A 15,797-nucleotide genomic window follows, 5' to 3' on the forward strand; every position below is an offset into this window, starting at 1 on the left:
CCCCAACAAAAAAAAAAAAAAAAAAAAAAAAAGAGTAGTTCATATAAAGGGAGGCTTTTAGGGAGGTGCAAAACAGTGACATTTGTCCTCCCCTCTTCCTGCTCTGCCCAGCCCAGGCTCAGGCCCCGAGGGAGAGCTAGGGAGGCAGAGAGAATGCTCCAGAACAACACTGTCAGCGTCTTTGCCAATGCGTATGGGATTCTGAGGACCCAGCTTTGGAATTAGGAAACCTCTCTTCATATCCTCAGTCCTTCCATGGACACCAGCTGCCTCTGAAGGAGGGCAGTGCTGTGGTGTGTGCGGGTCTGCAGTGTGGCAGGGGCCTGGGCATGTGGAGCGCTGTGCTAAGCACATGGCAGGTGGTGACAGCTGGCCAGGGCAGGGCCGTGGGAAGCCGTAGCTTCTCTAGTCTTTCTTTGGCCTCTGACTAATGGGGGATCCCAAGTCTCTGTTCTGTTTTGTTCGTATCATCCGGTAGAAACAGCAGAAAACCTGTATCTATTTCTAGGATGCGCTGCATTGACCCTATTAATCCCGTTTCAGTTTCAGACCCTAAATACCTCTCTCCGAACCTCTCTGAAGGCCTCCTGACTGGGCCTGGGGAAGCACCGGGTCTGCAGCACCCCTTAGTACCTGTGCCTGGGACCGCAGGCCACTGTGCTAATGGTCTGTTAAACACTTGTATATTTACTGTAAGAATCATGACAATGAAGACACACTGTAAATACAAGAAATTATAAATAAACTCTTTTTCACGTCAGGAGGATTTTCCTGGAGGTGGGGCTAAAGCATGACTATTTGCAAGTCCTTTTGTAGACCCATTATGGTAGCTGTCACAACAAGTGATAATGTCATTTGCCTCCAGGTCTCAGAACCTGACTCCAAAGGAAAAACCACTGATAGACAGAATCACCTTACTGAGGATGGAGGTGGGTGGTGTGGGCGGCCGCGGTCACAGAGCGGAGCTGGGAAGTCTAGAGGAATTGGAGAAAGGCTCAGGAAGGGGGTGAGGGCTGAGCTGGGCCTTGAAGAATAAGTCAGATTTGAACAAACAGAAAAGGGACATGGATCTAGGGAACGGCCCCGATGTTGCTTCAGTCCTGAGAGTGTCGGACCTAGTAGGTGGACAGGACAGCTTCTCTTGACTGCCTGTTATCTTATTTTGCAACCTTTTTGCAAAACATGCTGTCGCCTTCCATACAATCTTTTGCTTAAAAACCCAGATTTCGCATTCTGGTTTGCTGGTCCTGTCAAGGTTACACATTGGCACCATCACTGTTTGTTTGAGTTATTTAGAAAAGCATCCCGATGTTCATTCGAATCACCCTGGGACAGAGACAGATCTCTATTGTTCACGGGCAATTTTGCTCCAGTCGGTGAGCAAAATATAGCAGCTGGAATAGAAGCATTGAAACCCTCTAAGCTCTGATGGTCTCTTCTGCTGGAACACAAGGTGTCATGGCCGCAGGCAGGCATGAAGACAGGAGAGCCAGAGTGGCCATGAAGCGCTCACTCCCTGGACCTGCTCCCATCCCCCTGGCTGGAGCGCTTCCTGGAGCAGGCAGTGAGCCCCTTTCATCTCTCTCCCCAGCCTTCCTCCACATTCCCTGACCCCACATTCATGCTTGGATGAGGAGGGCCACATGGTGGTGAGAGCCACAGGTTGGCAGAGGGAATGCATGTCCCTCCCTCAGTGTGACTTTAGCTCATCTAAATCTAGCCAAATGGACAGTCTAGAGCACACGAGCCAAGAGAAATGTAATAAAGTATAATGCAAGACACGTTCTAGTAGTCACACTGAAAAGAAAAGGTGAAAGAAACCAGTGACATTAATTTTGTCTTACTTAATCCGAGAGATCGAAAATACTATCAACATAGAATCAGTATTTTGATATGAGGTATTTTATTTTTTCTGTAGAAAGGCTTTTGAATCTGGAGTGTATCTTACACTGACAGCACACCTCAATTAAGATGCTACATTTTCTTTGTAAATATTTGATCTGTATTTAGATTTCAAAAACGTCAAGTTGAAAAAGCAGATTTGAATACTCGAGTTGCTCCAAACACACTTAAAAGTTGTTTTCCGAATAATGGAGTTCATCACCAGCTTTTCATTTTATGAAAATAAATTCAACGGAGTTCTCAGTTCAGCCACATCCCAAGTGCTCACCAGCCATGTGTGGCCGGTGGCCAACCTGTGGACTGCACAAGTATGGAGCGCTCGCCTCCTTCGAGATGCTCTTCGGGAGAGCTAAACTGAGAGAACCTTCGCACAAAAATCAGTCCTGGATTTGGCAGAAAGACTTCGGGGGTGAGGGGTGGGGGATGGGAGGCAGAGGATGGGGGATGTCAGGGAGGGGGACAACAAGGCAAAAGGAAACAGGCCAAAATGAGCAGAGCCGCCAGTGGCAGACGGGCTCCTCCTCTCCCCACTTCTCGGCCTCGCTGTTGGGAACAGAAGGGGCCTCAGCCCTTCCAGCTCAGGACATGCCCCAAGAGTGTCCGGGGGTGACTCAGGCCTGGGGTGTCCCTGTGCTTTTGGCAGCAGCAAAAGGTTCTCACTGCAGGCCCCTGGCCAGGTGCTAAGTGCAACATAGACACATACGCACACACATGGATACACACATGCCTCCAATCACAGAGCCCCAGTGTTCTTGCCCTCCAGGTGTATTCCTTTTGCTGGAGGCAGCCAGCCTGCAGGGATGAAGTTCTAGCAAAGTCCACACTCCCAAAGTTTGAGCCACTTGAATTATTAGCTTTGTCCCGCTTCAAGTTGCAAGCAGTGGCCTTCCTCCTGGGGGTGGAGCTGAGCTCTGAATCCCGCCTACTGGCAGAGCCGCGACCTCCGGGGCCACCAGCAGGGTAGTGGAGGCTTGGCCTGTCAGTCGCCTGGCATAGGGTCTTCTGGCTTGGATTCAGCAGAGTGTGGGGGAAGGGGCCAGGCCCAGACAAGGCTGCAGAGGGAGGCCCTGGACCCTGCTCGTGCCCCTTCGTGATAGAGTGACTGGGGAGAGATAAGGGCCGAAGTACTTTGTTGGACTGATTAATTCACCCTAAGAAATCCCTGCAACCAGGCCAGCATGTCAGGACAACTGCAGGTCAGGAGGGGATTTGGCGGTCACCGGCACCCATGTGCACTGAACAGTTCCAGTGCACCTGCACTCCACCATGCACAAGTCGGGGACAACTTGGCATTGCCCCTTTGGTCAAGCAAGAAACAAGGGCTGCCTCCTGATAAGCCAGGCTCACAGAGCTCCCACAGCGCTAGTGTCTTCTGTGACAGCGCTAGGGCCACCGCCACGGCTCCAGTGACATGGAAACACCCAGCCATGGAGTTCACTGTGCTTATTCCCATCATGCAGTAACCTCATTAAATCCCACAGGCTAAAGGCACTCGGCGCATTCGTGCCAATGATTTCCAGAAAGTCAACCACAACCTCCTGCCTCCGATCTGCTTGGTAGCATTAACCCCTGGCCTCTGCTCGGGTGAAGTCTGACAGAGGATTGTCCGCTGCTGCTGGGCCGAGTCTCAGCTCCTGAGAGGTTACCCTCACTTCTTAACTCAGGAAGCCACATTCTCAAGGCCACGTTCACCGAACATCCCCTTTTCCTCAGACTGAGCAGCAGAGAAGGAATAAACACGCATACTCACAAGCACACACACACTATGGTGTGTCTCTCTACATAATGTGTGTATTTATAGTGACTATATATACACACACAGTCATGCATCACTTGCAACGGGGGTACATTCCGAGAAATGGGTCACTAGGTGATGTTGTCATGGCGTGGACACCATACAATGTACTTACACTCACTAGACAGCATAGCCTGCTACACACCTAGGCTGTGTGGTCTAGCCTATCGCTCCTAGGCTACAAATCTGTACAGTGTGCTATTGTACTGGATACCACAGGCAAGTATAACATAATGGCAAGTATTTGTGTATCTAAATACAGAAAAGATAGAGGAAAAGCCGGATTCAGTGGCTCAGCCTGTAATCCCGCACTTTGGGAGGCTGAGGTGAGTGGATTGCCTGAGCCCGCAGGTTCGAGACCTGCCCAGGCAACTTGTCGAGATCTCATTTCTACAATAAATCAAAATTAGCTGGGTGTGGTAGTGTGCGCCTGTAGTTCTAGTTACTCGGAAGGCTGAGGCGGAAGGATCGCCGGAGCCCAGCAGGTCAAGGTTGTGATGGCTGCAAGCATGCTACTACGCTCCAGCCTGGGCAACAGAGTGAGACTCCCACTCACAAAAAAATAATAATAATAAATAAAAAAATTGGCCAGGTGTGGTGGCATGCACCTGTGTTTCCAGCTACTTAGAAGGCTGAAGCAGAAGGATCATCTGAACCCAGCAGGTTGAGGCTGCGGTGGCTGGGAGCGTGCCACTGTACTCCAGCCTGGATGACAAAGAGAGAGAGACTCCTCTCAAAAAAAAAAGGTAAATGAAACATCTGTACCAGACACTTAGTAGTGGAGCCTGCAGGACTGGAGTTGCTCTTGGGGAGTCAGCGAGTGAGTAGTAAGTGGATGTGAAGGCCTGGGACATCACTGTAGACGCTATAAACTGGACACTTAGGCTACACTTAGGCTTCAATAGTAAGTTAGCCTTAGCTTACGAAAAATTTTTTACTTTATAAACTTTTACATTTATTTAAACTTTTGAACTCTTACCGTAACACTTAGCTTTAAACACAAACATGTTATAGCTGTACAAATTTTTTTTTTTTTGAGTCAGGAGTCAGCATCTCACTCTGTCACCCAGGCTGGAGTGCAGAGGCATGATCACGGGTCACCATAGCCCTGACCTTCTGGGCTCAGGCAATCCTTCCACCTCAGCCTCCTGAGTAGCTGGGATTACAGGTGTGAGCCACCATGCCCAGCTAATTTTTAAAAAATTTTTGTAGAGACTAAACATCTTGCTATGTTGCCAAGGTTGGTCTTGAACTCCTGGACTCAAGCAATCCTCCCACCTCAGCCTCCCAAAATGCTGAGATTACAGGTATGAGACACTGTATCTGGCTAACAGTTACTTTTTATAAGCAGGAATACACTTTAAAATACTGGTAAAAGGTATAGTATAGTAAATACATAAACTAGTGACACAGTCGTTTATTGTCACTATGTACTACTTTTCTACAACGGGCAGTGCAGTAGGTTTGTTTACATCACCACAAATGCGAAATGTGATATGCTACAACTTTACAATGGCTGTGATGTAACTGGACAACCAGATGTTAGGAATTTTTTAGCCCCATTAAAATCTCATAGTATCATCATCTTATATATAACTGAGATGCTGTTATACAACTCATATTCTATTTAATATGAAAAATTATAGGCCAGGCGCAATGGCTCTCACCAGTAATCCCAGCACTTGGGGAGATGGAGGTGAGAGAATGGCCTGAGCCCAGGGGTTCGAGACCAGCCTGGGCAACTTGGTGAGACCTTGTCTATACAGTGATTAAAAAAATTAAGCCAGGCTCAGTGGCTCAGCCTGTAATCCCGCACTTTGGGAGGCTGAGATGAGTGGATTGCCTGAGCCCACGGGTTTGAGACCCACCTGGGCAACTTGGCGAGACCTCATCTCTACAACAAATCAAAAAATTAGCCGGGCATGGTAGTGCGCCCCTGTAGTTCCAGCTACTTGGAAGGCTGAGGCAGAAGGCTCGCCGGAGCCCAGCAGGTGGAGGCTGCGGTGGCCGTACTGGAGCGGCCACTGCACTCCAGTCTGGGTGACAGAGTAAGACTCCTACTCAAAAAAATAAAAAAAGTAGCCAGGCATGGTGGTGTGCACCTGTAGTTCCAGTTACTTGGAAGGCTGAGACTGAGGAATCGCCGGAGCCCAGCAGGTTGAGGCTGCGGTGGCCGGGAGCGTGCCATGGGTGACAGAGTGAGACTCCAACTCAAAAGAAAAAAAGTAGAAAAAAGAAAAGTCAGAAAAAACACAACCTAAACAATGGTTACAGAAAGCAGATCAGTGGTTGTCTGGGGATGAGGTGAGGAGGTGATTACAAAAGTATGTAGGAAATGGTTCCGATGACAGGAATGTTCATTATCTTGATTGTGGTGTTTTCTCCACATATGTCAAAACTGTTTAAATTTTACACTTTCAATATGTGCCATTTATCTTATATCAATTATACCTCAATAAATCTGTAAAAACAGGAAGGAAGGAAGCAAGGAAGGAAAGAAGGAAGGAAAAGAAAGGAAAGCACCCTAACCCACACATAGCCAAGTGACACTGGGTCCCACCCTGGCATTTCCACCGCGAGTTTTTCACCTTCTGGCCCAGTTAAGGGGGAAGGGCTTAACCAGGGCTGGTATAACTCTTCCCTTGGACTCGCCCTGTGGCTGGGAGCCCAGGAAGGAGCGTGATCTCTATCTGTGTCGCTGGCTATGCCCACTCAACATTGTAAGTCAAAGTCATTATTTCTGCTTGAATTCACTCACTTCAAATATTAACTTTTAATTACCAGAAATGAAGACAACACACACAGGGCCATGGGTTCAAGGGCAGACTGAGACCAAGAGCAACTCTGCTGGAGATGACGTAGTCAACCGGTCTTTTCTGGAAGAAGCAAAGACCTTTCTGGTGAGGAAGGTAACATAACCAGTTAGTTCATCTGCTGAAACTAGTTTCCCAAGCTACTGAGATATCCAACAGATCTCATGTGTCTTAGTGTCTCCTCAGTCACCCAACACATGGCCATCTGAAGAGTGTTCCTGACCATGGTACATTCTTTCCATGGAGGACCACGTGGACACTAATAGCACTGCTTAGGAGCTTAAGGACTTACCATTCCTTAAGGACTTACCATTCACCACCAGAGAAAATGTGGATAAATCTCCCTCCTATTACTCAAAGTAATTTCCAACTGCCTTTCTTTCTCATACTTCCTCATTTAAAGCAAAGATTTAATCAACAACTACTGCCTGCCCACAGGTTAAGAATTGGGTATTCAAGTACAGTTTAGACAGAGTCTCTGACTGTGTTCATTGAGCTCACAGTCACGTGTGGGGAGAGAAACAAAGAACACGAACCATAATATGTAGAAGGGTAGCATGGACCGGATGCCTTGTGTCCATCAGCAGAAGAACGGCTGAACAAAGTGTAGTATGTTCATAAAATGGAATTCTATTCCACAATAAAAAGTTGCAAATTATTGATATACACAAAAATATGGAGGCTATCTCAGAAAGTTATGTTGAATAAAAGAAGCCAGACACAAAAGAATACATTTTGTGCCGAGCACATTGGTTCATACCTGTAATCCCAACACCTTGGGAGTCCGAGGCAGGAAGATGCTTGAGCCCAGGAGCTGAAGACCAGCTTAGGCAACATGATGAGACATGTCTACAGAAAATAATAATAATAAAAAAAACTAGCTGGGTACGGTAGCATGCACCTGTAGTCCCAGCCACTCAGGAGGCTGAGGTGGAAGGATCACGTGAGTCCAGGAGGTTGAAGCTGCAGTGAGCCATGATCATGCCACTGCACTTCAGCCTGGGCAACAAAGCGAGACCCCGATTAAAAGAAAAAGAAAAAAAGAAAGATAAGTGACACAAATTTACAGAAGTGGGAACCAGAAGATGCCTCCACGGAAGGTGTGGATGAACTGAAAGGGAGGAGCACAGGGAACCACTGGGGAGAAGAAGTATTCTATATCTTGACTGGGGTGGTGGCTACACAGTTGCACACATTTGTCAAAACTCACCCAACTGCATACTTTGAATCTGTGCATTGTGTTATATGTAAATTATTCTTTGATTTTTTACAAAATGCAAGAGATTACAGTGATAAATCTATTTCTGGGTCTGATTAATCAGAAAAGACGTCACAAAGGACATCTGAGTAGGGTTTTTTTTTTTGAGTTGGAGTCTCACTCTGTTGCCCAGGCTGGAGGGCAGTGGCATGCTCCCAGCCACTGCAGCCTTGATCTGCTGGGCTCAGGTGATCCTTCCGCCTCAGCCTTCCAAGTAGCTGGAACTACAGGCATGCGCCATCGTGCCTGGGTAGTTTTTTGATTTATTGTAGAGATGAGGTCCCGCCAAGTTGCACAGGCAGTCCTCCCTCCTCGGCTTCTCAAAGTGCTGAGATTATAGGCGTGAGCCACCGCACATGTGTATATTATTGATATATACAAAAACATGAAGGATATCTCAGAAAATTATGTTGAGTAAAAGAAGCCAGACACAAAAAAATACATTTTGTGCCAACACCTTGGGAGTCCGAGGCAGGAGGATTGCTTGAGCCCAGGAGCTCAAGACCAGCTTAGGCAACATGTTGAGACCTCATCTCTACAGAAAATTAAAAACAAAAAACAAAAAACTAGCTGGGTACGGTAGTGTGCACCTGTAGTCCCAGCCACTCAGGAGGCTGAGGTGAAAGGATCATATGAGCCCAGGAGGTTGAAGCTCCAGTGAGCCATGATCATGCCACTGCACTTCAGCCTGGGCAACAAAGTGACACCCTAAGGGGAAAAAAAAAAAAGACAAGTGACACAAATTTATAGAATCCGGTCTCTGAGTAGGATCTTGAAGGAATAGGGTGTTTTCTGGTTGGAGCTAAAAACAAGAACAAAAATGTGGAGGTATGAGACTCCTCAGTGCATCTTTTTATTTATTTTTTGTTTTTTTGAGTTGGACGCTCACTCTGTCGCCCAGTCTGGAGTGCAGTGGCACGCTTATGGCCACCGCAGCCTTGACCTGCTGGGCTCAGGCAATCCTTCCACTTCAACCTTTCGAGTAGCTGGAATTATAGGTGCACGCAACCATGCCGGCTTAACTTTTGATTTATTGTAGAGACGAGGTCTCACCAAGTTGCCCAGGCTGGTCTCGAACCCTGGGCTCGGATAACCCTCTTGCCTCCGCCTCCCAAAGTGCTGGGATTGCCGGCATGAGCCACCATGCCCGGCTCCTCACAGTAGAGGAGGCCTCAGGGGTATGCTTGAGAATGTCCAGGAAGGAAGGGTAGGAATGGTGGGAAGCAGAAAAAAGTGGTTGGGATCAAATTGTAAGATACCTTGAGCAATATGAGGGGATCCCCCCCCAAAATCGGAATTTCTTGGGGGGGGCTTGTAGTACAGCTTTCCCCTGCTAAGTAAGTGTTCTAGGAACCCATCGGCATCAGTGTACCAGGTGGTATTTTTGGGAAAGGCTGTATTTGGCTTCAGTGAATTTTGGGGGGGACTCAACACGCTTGCCCACTTCATGATGGGCGATTTATGAGTGCACTTGCCCACACTGTGCAGAGTGCTCACCCTCCCGATTCACCCAATCTCGCTTCAAGCAACTTTTTTTTTATTCCCCCGATGAAAAAAGTCCTCAAAGGGAAATATTTTGCAGTTGTGGAAGAGGTGAAACAAACGGGCAGAAGCACTAAAAGGCACTGAAATTGAGTTCAAAAAACTGTTTTGAGCAGTGGAAAAAGCATCTTAACAGGTGTATTGCATCAAGAGGAGAAGACTTTGAAGGTGACTAAAGTTTAAACATGTAAGAATGAATACACAATTTTTAATGAATAAATTCCAGCTCTTTGGGGGTTCCCCCATCATATACACTTTCTACCAAGGGCGATTAGAAACCACAGATGTAGCCGGACTCAGTGGCACTTTGGGAGGCTGAGGTGAGTGGACTGCCTGAGCCCGCGGGCTCGAGACTTGCCTGGGCAACTTGGCGAGAACTCATCTCTACAATAAATCAAAAAATTATCCGGGCATGGTAGCGCGCGCCTGTAGTTCAAGCTATTGGAAGGCTGAGGTGGAAGGATCGCCGGAGCCCAGCAGGTCGAGGCTGTGGTGGCCGGGAGCGGCCACTGCACTCCAGTCTGGGCAACAGAGTGAGACTCCAACTCAAAAAAAAAAAAAAAAAAAAAATCACGGATGTGATTGGATTATGGCTTTGTCCAATTCCATAAATAACTCATGTCTATTTTGGAAAATACAAATAACTAAATTGTATATAAAACAAAAAGTCCTCCATCGTCCTGACTTCCCATATAGCCATTGCTAACAACATGTTTTATCTTTACAGACTTACATGTATATTTTTTATACTCATGTTCCTAACAGAAGGATAGGATTCTATATGTGCTATAAGGACTGGGATCGTGCCTGTTTTCGCTGTTGCACCTTCAGCATCTAGCACAATGTTTGGCATAGGAAATATCTGTTGAATGAAGTTTGGCCTATGCTTGCTTTTGTTTTCTGCCATATTCTGGATCTCCTCACTCTCTTCAATGGCTGTACCATGTTCTTTGATGCAAATTCGGTACTGTTATAAGACTATTACAAGATCCACGTGCACTTGGATGTATTTCTACATAAATTCCTAGAAAAAGAACTGCTGGTTCAAAATATGCACATCTCAAAATGGTAAAAATAGAAGATTTTGCTAAATTACCACCCAAAAGAGTTCTACTAATTTGCTTTCTCACAATATTGTTTCTACCAGATGCTCAAAATCCATGCTATTATCAATCTTTGACAATGTTATAGTCCAAAAATTATTTGTTTGCTTTTCTTTTATTAGTCATTCAACATTTTGTCTTATGTTTACTATTTGCATTTTTTCTGTGAATTATCTATTTATGTCCTTTGATCACCTTTTTTAAAAAAGTATCATTTATCCTTTCTTGATTATGGAAGCTTTTTATATGTTAAAGGTGACGATCCTCCGTAGTATATGTCAAAAATATTTCTCCTCATCATCCTTGTATACAGTGTCTTTTGCAGGAAGTTTCAAGTTTATGTAGTTAAATCTGTTCGTTTTTCCCCTTTGTGGCTTATACCCTCAGCGTAATGCTGAGAAAGACTCTCTTCACCTTAAGACTATAAAACTATTCTCATTTTCAAAAACTGTTTTATCATATTATTTTTTTACATTTGACCCTTTAATATGTTTGGGTGAGTGAAAGTGAGGTAAAGACCTAGCTTTACTTTTTTTCCCAAACATAAACAAACAATCAAATGGGTCCACCTATTGAATAGCTTGATCTTTTCCCACTGGTTTAAAGTGAAAGTTTTATTGTATATCAAATTCCCATATACATCTGGGGTTGTTCTGAAACTCTATTCATGTCCGTTATTGTAGATTTGTGGTATATATTGGTGTCTAGTAGGGTAAATAGAAATACTTTATATATGCTTTATTCTCTGAGAGTAGCATTGTTATCAATCCAACCTAGATCAAGTAACTTAACCAACAGGGCACAAGATTATTTATCACTTTGATATAAATTATCAAAAAATTTAAATAGTGACATACTAGGTATTCTATCATTGTGTGTGCACAGGCGTTTGATATGGAGAGTCACCATTTCACTCTTTTGTTATTACAGAACAAAATGTTATGAGTATAATGATGATTCTATGTTAATTGCCTATAAACATGTACACTTTTACAATTTTTTCTCTATGTTTATGATTACATTTACTGAGATTTAATTTATTTTGATTATTTTATTATAATAGAGGTAGGGTCTTACTGTGTTGCCCGGGCTGGTTTTGAACTCCTAGCCTCAAACGATCCTCCCACTTTGGCCTCCCAATGGGACAGGATTACAGGTGTCAGTCACTACACCCGGCCTACTGATATTTAATTTTATATTTGTTGAATTTAAAAACCATTTGGGTTTTTAATAGAAATATCACATTTATAGTTCATTTTTATTGTATTTTTAAAAAGTATTTATCTGTGATTAAAATTTTTCAGTGGTTCTTTTAGTATAGTTTGAGAAAGAAAACTAGTTCTAGAAATCCAACCAGTTTCAACTTCCAATTGTTTGCTGCTAGTATATAGAAGCATGATTCATTTTTGTGTGTTGACCTTGCATCTTATGACCTTGCTAAATTCAATAATTAGTTCTAGTAGCCTTTTCTTAGAATTTTCTAACCAGACGATCATATCACTGGCAAATAAAGACAGTTATACTTCTTTCTATTTGTATAACTTTTATTTCTTTTGTTTGCCTTTTTGCTCTGGCTAGGACCTCCGCTATAATGCTGAATAAAAGTGGTGAGAGTAAATCGGGCTCGGTGGCTCAGCCTGTAATCCCACGCCTTTGGGAGGCTGAGGTGAGTGGATTACCTGAGCCCACGGGTTCGAGACCCACCTGGGCAGCGAGACCTCATCTCTACAATAAATCTAAAAATCAGCCAGGCGTGGTAGCGCGTGCCTGTAATTCCAGCTACTCGGAAGGCTGAGGCGGAAGGATCGCTGGAGCCCAGCAGGCGAGGCTGTGGTGGTCGGGAGCGGCCACTGCACTCCAGTCTGGGCGACCGAGTGAGACTCCAACTCAAAAAAAAAAAAAAAAAAAGTGGTGAGAGTACACATCCTTACCTTGTTTCTGATCCAAGTGGAAAAAACATTCAGTTTTTCATCATTAAATATGAACTTAGTTGTAGAATTTATATGGATGCTCCCTTTTCAGGTTAGAGGAATTCCTTTCCATGGTATTCTTGGTTTTGCAGAGAATTTTTAACCAGAAATGGATATTAGTTTTTGTCAAAAACTTTTTCTGTATCTACTGATATGATTACTTGTTTTAGTCTGTTAATATGATCAACTGATATTTGTATGGTAAATCAATTTTGTGTTATTTGGATAAATTCCAGTAGGTGATGTGAAGATCCCCAGGAGATGCTATAAACTACAGATAGCATCAAACTTTATATATGCTGGTTTTTTCCTCATACATACATATATACCTTGCATAAAGTTTAATGCATCAATTAGGCACAATAAGAGATTAATAACCAGAAATAGAACAATTATAGCATACTGTAGTAAAAGTGATATGAATGTCTCTCGCTCTCTCTCAAAATATCTTAGTGTCTTGAACTTGCCTTCTTGTGATGATGTGAGATGATAAAATTTGGACTGCAGTTGACCACAGGTAACAAATCATGAAAAGTGAAACCACAGATAAGGAAGGGAGACTATCATACTGTACTTTTTTGTACTGCTAGATTTAATTTGCTAAAATATTGCAGACTTTTGCATCTATGCTTATGATAGATATTGGTCTATAGTTTTTTGCTGCTTTTTTCTTATAATATCTTTGGTTTTTTTATCAAGGCAATGCTGGCTCATGGAAGGAATTAGAAAGTGTGCCATTCTTCTATTTTCTAGAAGAGTTTGTGTAGAATTGGTATTATTTCCTTTTTTCTTTTCTCTTTTAAAAAATGTTTGTAAAATTATCCGGTGAAGCTTCTAGGAGTGTTCTTTATAAAACTACAAACTCAATTTCTTTAATAGATACAGGGGATGTCTAGTTAGCTCTAACACGTGAAGAGCCTGGAAGTCATCACTTCCATCCTTACCGCAAGAAAAAGCGAAACACATGGAAGATCAACTACAAACTCATCAGAAGACTGAGGTCTCAGGGTGAAACGCCACCTCAAAATTTGGAGAGAGAGGTGAATCCAGAGTCATAGCCAAGAGTTGCTCACCTGGAACAGAAGCTGCTAGAGCTACACACTGGCAGGAACACTTAAATGCTAATTTTGACAAATTGCTGGAGTCTGAGTATGGACTAGTATAAGAGTGAGAAAGTGTCATCACTGTAAAAGACATCCAGAGTGTTCACCACAACAAAGACCTCTCTCCAAGGAAGAAGGCTTTACCAAAACCTCATCCCACCTGGGAAAAGTACATTCTCCCTCTCCAGCCCCTTCTAGCCTTCCTGTCTCATCTGATGGGGGGATGAGGGTGGGAGAGTTGGTGGTGGTGCGGGTTGGGGGGAGCTAGAAGACAGCCCCGGGATTCAGGCTCATGAAAAAGCTGAGATTTAATTTTAAGATGACAGGTCGTGTCCCCTTCTGCCATCCATCTTACTACCACGTCAACACGCTCCAGTGTAAGATCAGTGGACTCCTAACTTTCTTTAACTTTCTTTAAACAGGAGCACTTAGGGAAGCCCATGCTTATGAGGGGATACAGAAACAAGACTACTCAAGGAATTGAAGCCTCTGGCACCTACAACCACAGCCAAGCATCAAACACAAGCCAATTCCCATGCTGATTAACACAAAGCATATATCAAAGGCTTTTAAATTCAGTTTTGAGTGCACAGTGTGTGAGTCCAGCTTTCAACAAATAATTAGAAGCCATTTAAGAGGCAAGGAGAAGCAAAGTCTGAAAGGGATACAGGGATATTCAGATTTTCTAATTCTTGCATGAGTTTTTTCCTTGAGAAATTTGTCCACCTCATCTAAGTTTTAAATTTTATTGACATCAATTTGTCCATAATAGTCTCTTATGATTGATTTAATAATGTAGGATCTGTAGTGATGTTTCCTCTCATTACCGATAAGTGTGTCTTCTCTCTTTTTTTCCTTACCAGTCTGGCCAGAGCTTTGCCAACGTTTATTTTATTCATTTTATTTTTGAGTCAGGGTCTCACTCTGTCACCCAGGTTAGAGCATGGTGGCACAATCACAGCTCACTACAGTCTCCACCTCCTGGGCTCAGGTGATCCTTTCACCTCAGCCTTCTGAGTAGTTGGGGCTACAGGCACACACTACCATGCCTGGCTACTTTTTTGACTTTTTATAGAGACAGGGTTTTGCCATGTTGCCTAGGCTGGCCTCGAACTCCTGGGCCAAGCAATCCTCCTGCCTCGGTCTCCCAAAGTGTTGGGATTACGGCATAAGCCACTTTGCCCAGCCTACCAATTTTACTGATTTTCTCAAAGAACCAGATTTGTTTTCATTTTCTCTATTGTTTTACAGCTATTACTTCCACGTCTGCTCTTTGCTATTTCCTTACTTTAACTTTAGTTTACTCTCCTTTTTCTAGTCTTTTAAGTGGAAGCATAGGTCTCTAATTTTGAACATTTTAACTTATTAGGCATTTACTGCTAAAACTTTCTCTCACTATTCTGGCCTAAGGGACTTACTTTGCTTTGGCAACTATCACCCCCCCATCATCAGTTTTTTCCCTTTCTACACAATCATTCTCATCTTTACACAAGCCTGCTGTTACAAGGTACATCATAAGGGGGGAAAGAAAGGAAAAGCACCCTCTCTTGCCTCTACATCCTCCTCTAGCTATCATTCCACTCCTCTACAACATCTATGCTCTACATGCTGTGTCTAGGTCTTCATCTCACATGCTCCATAATCTGCTCCATTGAAGTGTTTGCCCTTACCACTACCCTGTAATTGTTTTTTATCAAGGTCACCAGTAAGTTCCCTCTCTCCATATGCAACCACCAACTTTCTCTCCTCTTACTCATGACCCTGACTCTCAGGCTACCCCACCCCCCCAGGTTGCCTTCCTTCCTCACTGGCTACTCCTTCTTCCCTTTCTGACCACTCAATGGGCATGCCCCACAGTTCAGCCTCAGCCATCACCTTTTCTTCTTGATCTATACCCACTACTGCCCAGGTGCTGTATATGCACCCATAAAATTGTAGCACCATCTTTTGTATTCAAGTTTCTATCACTACATAATTTGGAGTGCATTTTGTAGTTGCTTCAAAATAATACTTGTGGCTGGGCATGGTGGCTCAAGACTGTAATACCAGCACTTTGGGATGTGGAGGCAAGAGGACTACCTGAGCCCATGGGTTCGAGACCAGCCGGGGCAACTTGGTGAGACCTCATCTCTACAATAAATCAAAAAAATAGCCAGGTGAGGTGACGTGCGCTGTGGTTCCAGCTACTTGGAAGGCTGAAGCAGAAAGATCCCCTGAGCCCAGCAGGTTGAGCTGCAGTGGCCATTAAGTGTGCCACTGTACTCCAGCCTGGGTGACAGAGTGAGACTCCTACTCCAAAAAAAAAAAAAAA

This window comes from Carlito syrichta, unplaced genomic scaffold, assembly GCF_000164805.1.
Source record: "Carlito syrichta isolate Samal-C Ts95f unplaced genomic scaffold, Tarsius_syrichta-2.0.1 Scaffold309322, whole genome shotgun sequence".
NCBI classification, from domain to species: Eukaryota; Metazoa; Chordata; class Mammalia; order Primates; family Tarsiidae; genus Carlito; species Carlito syrichta.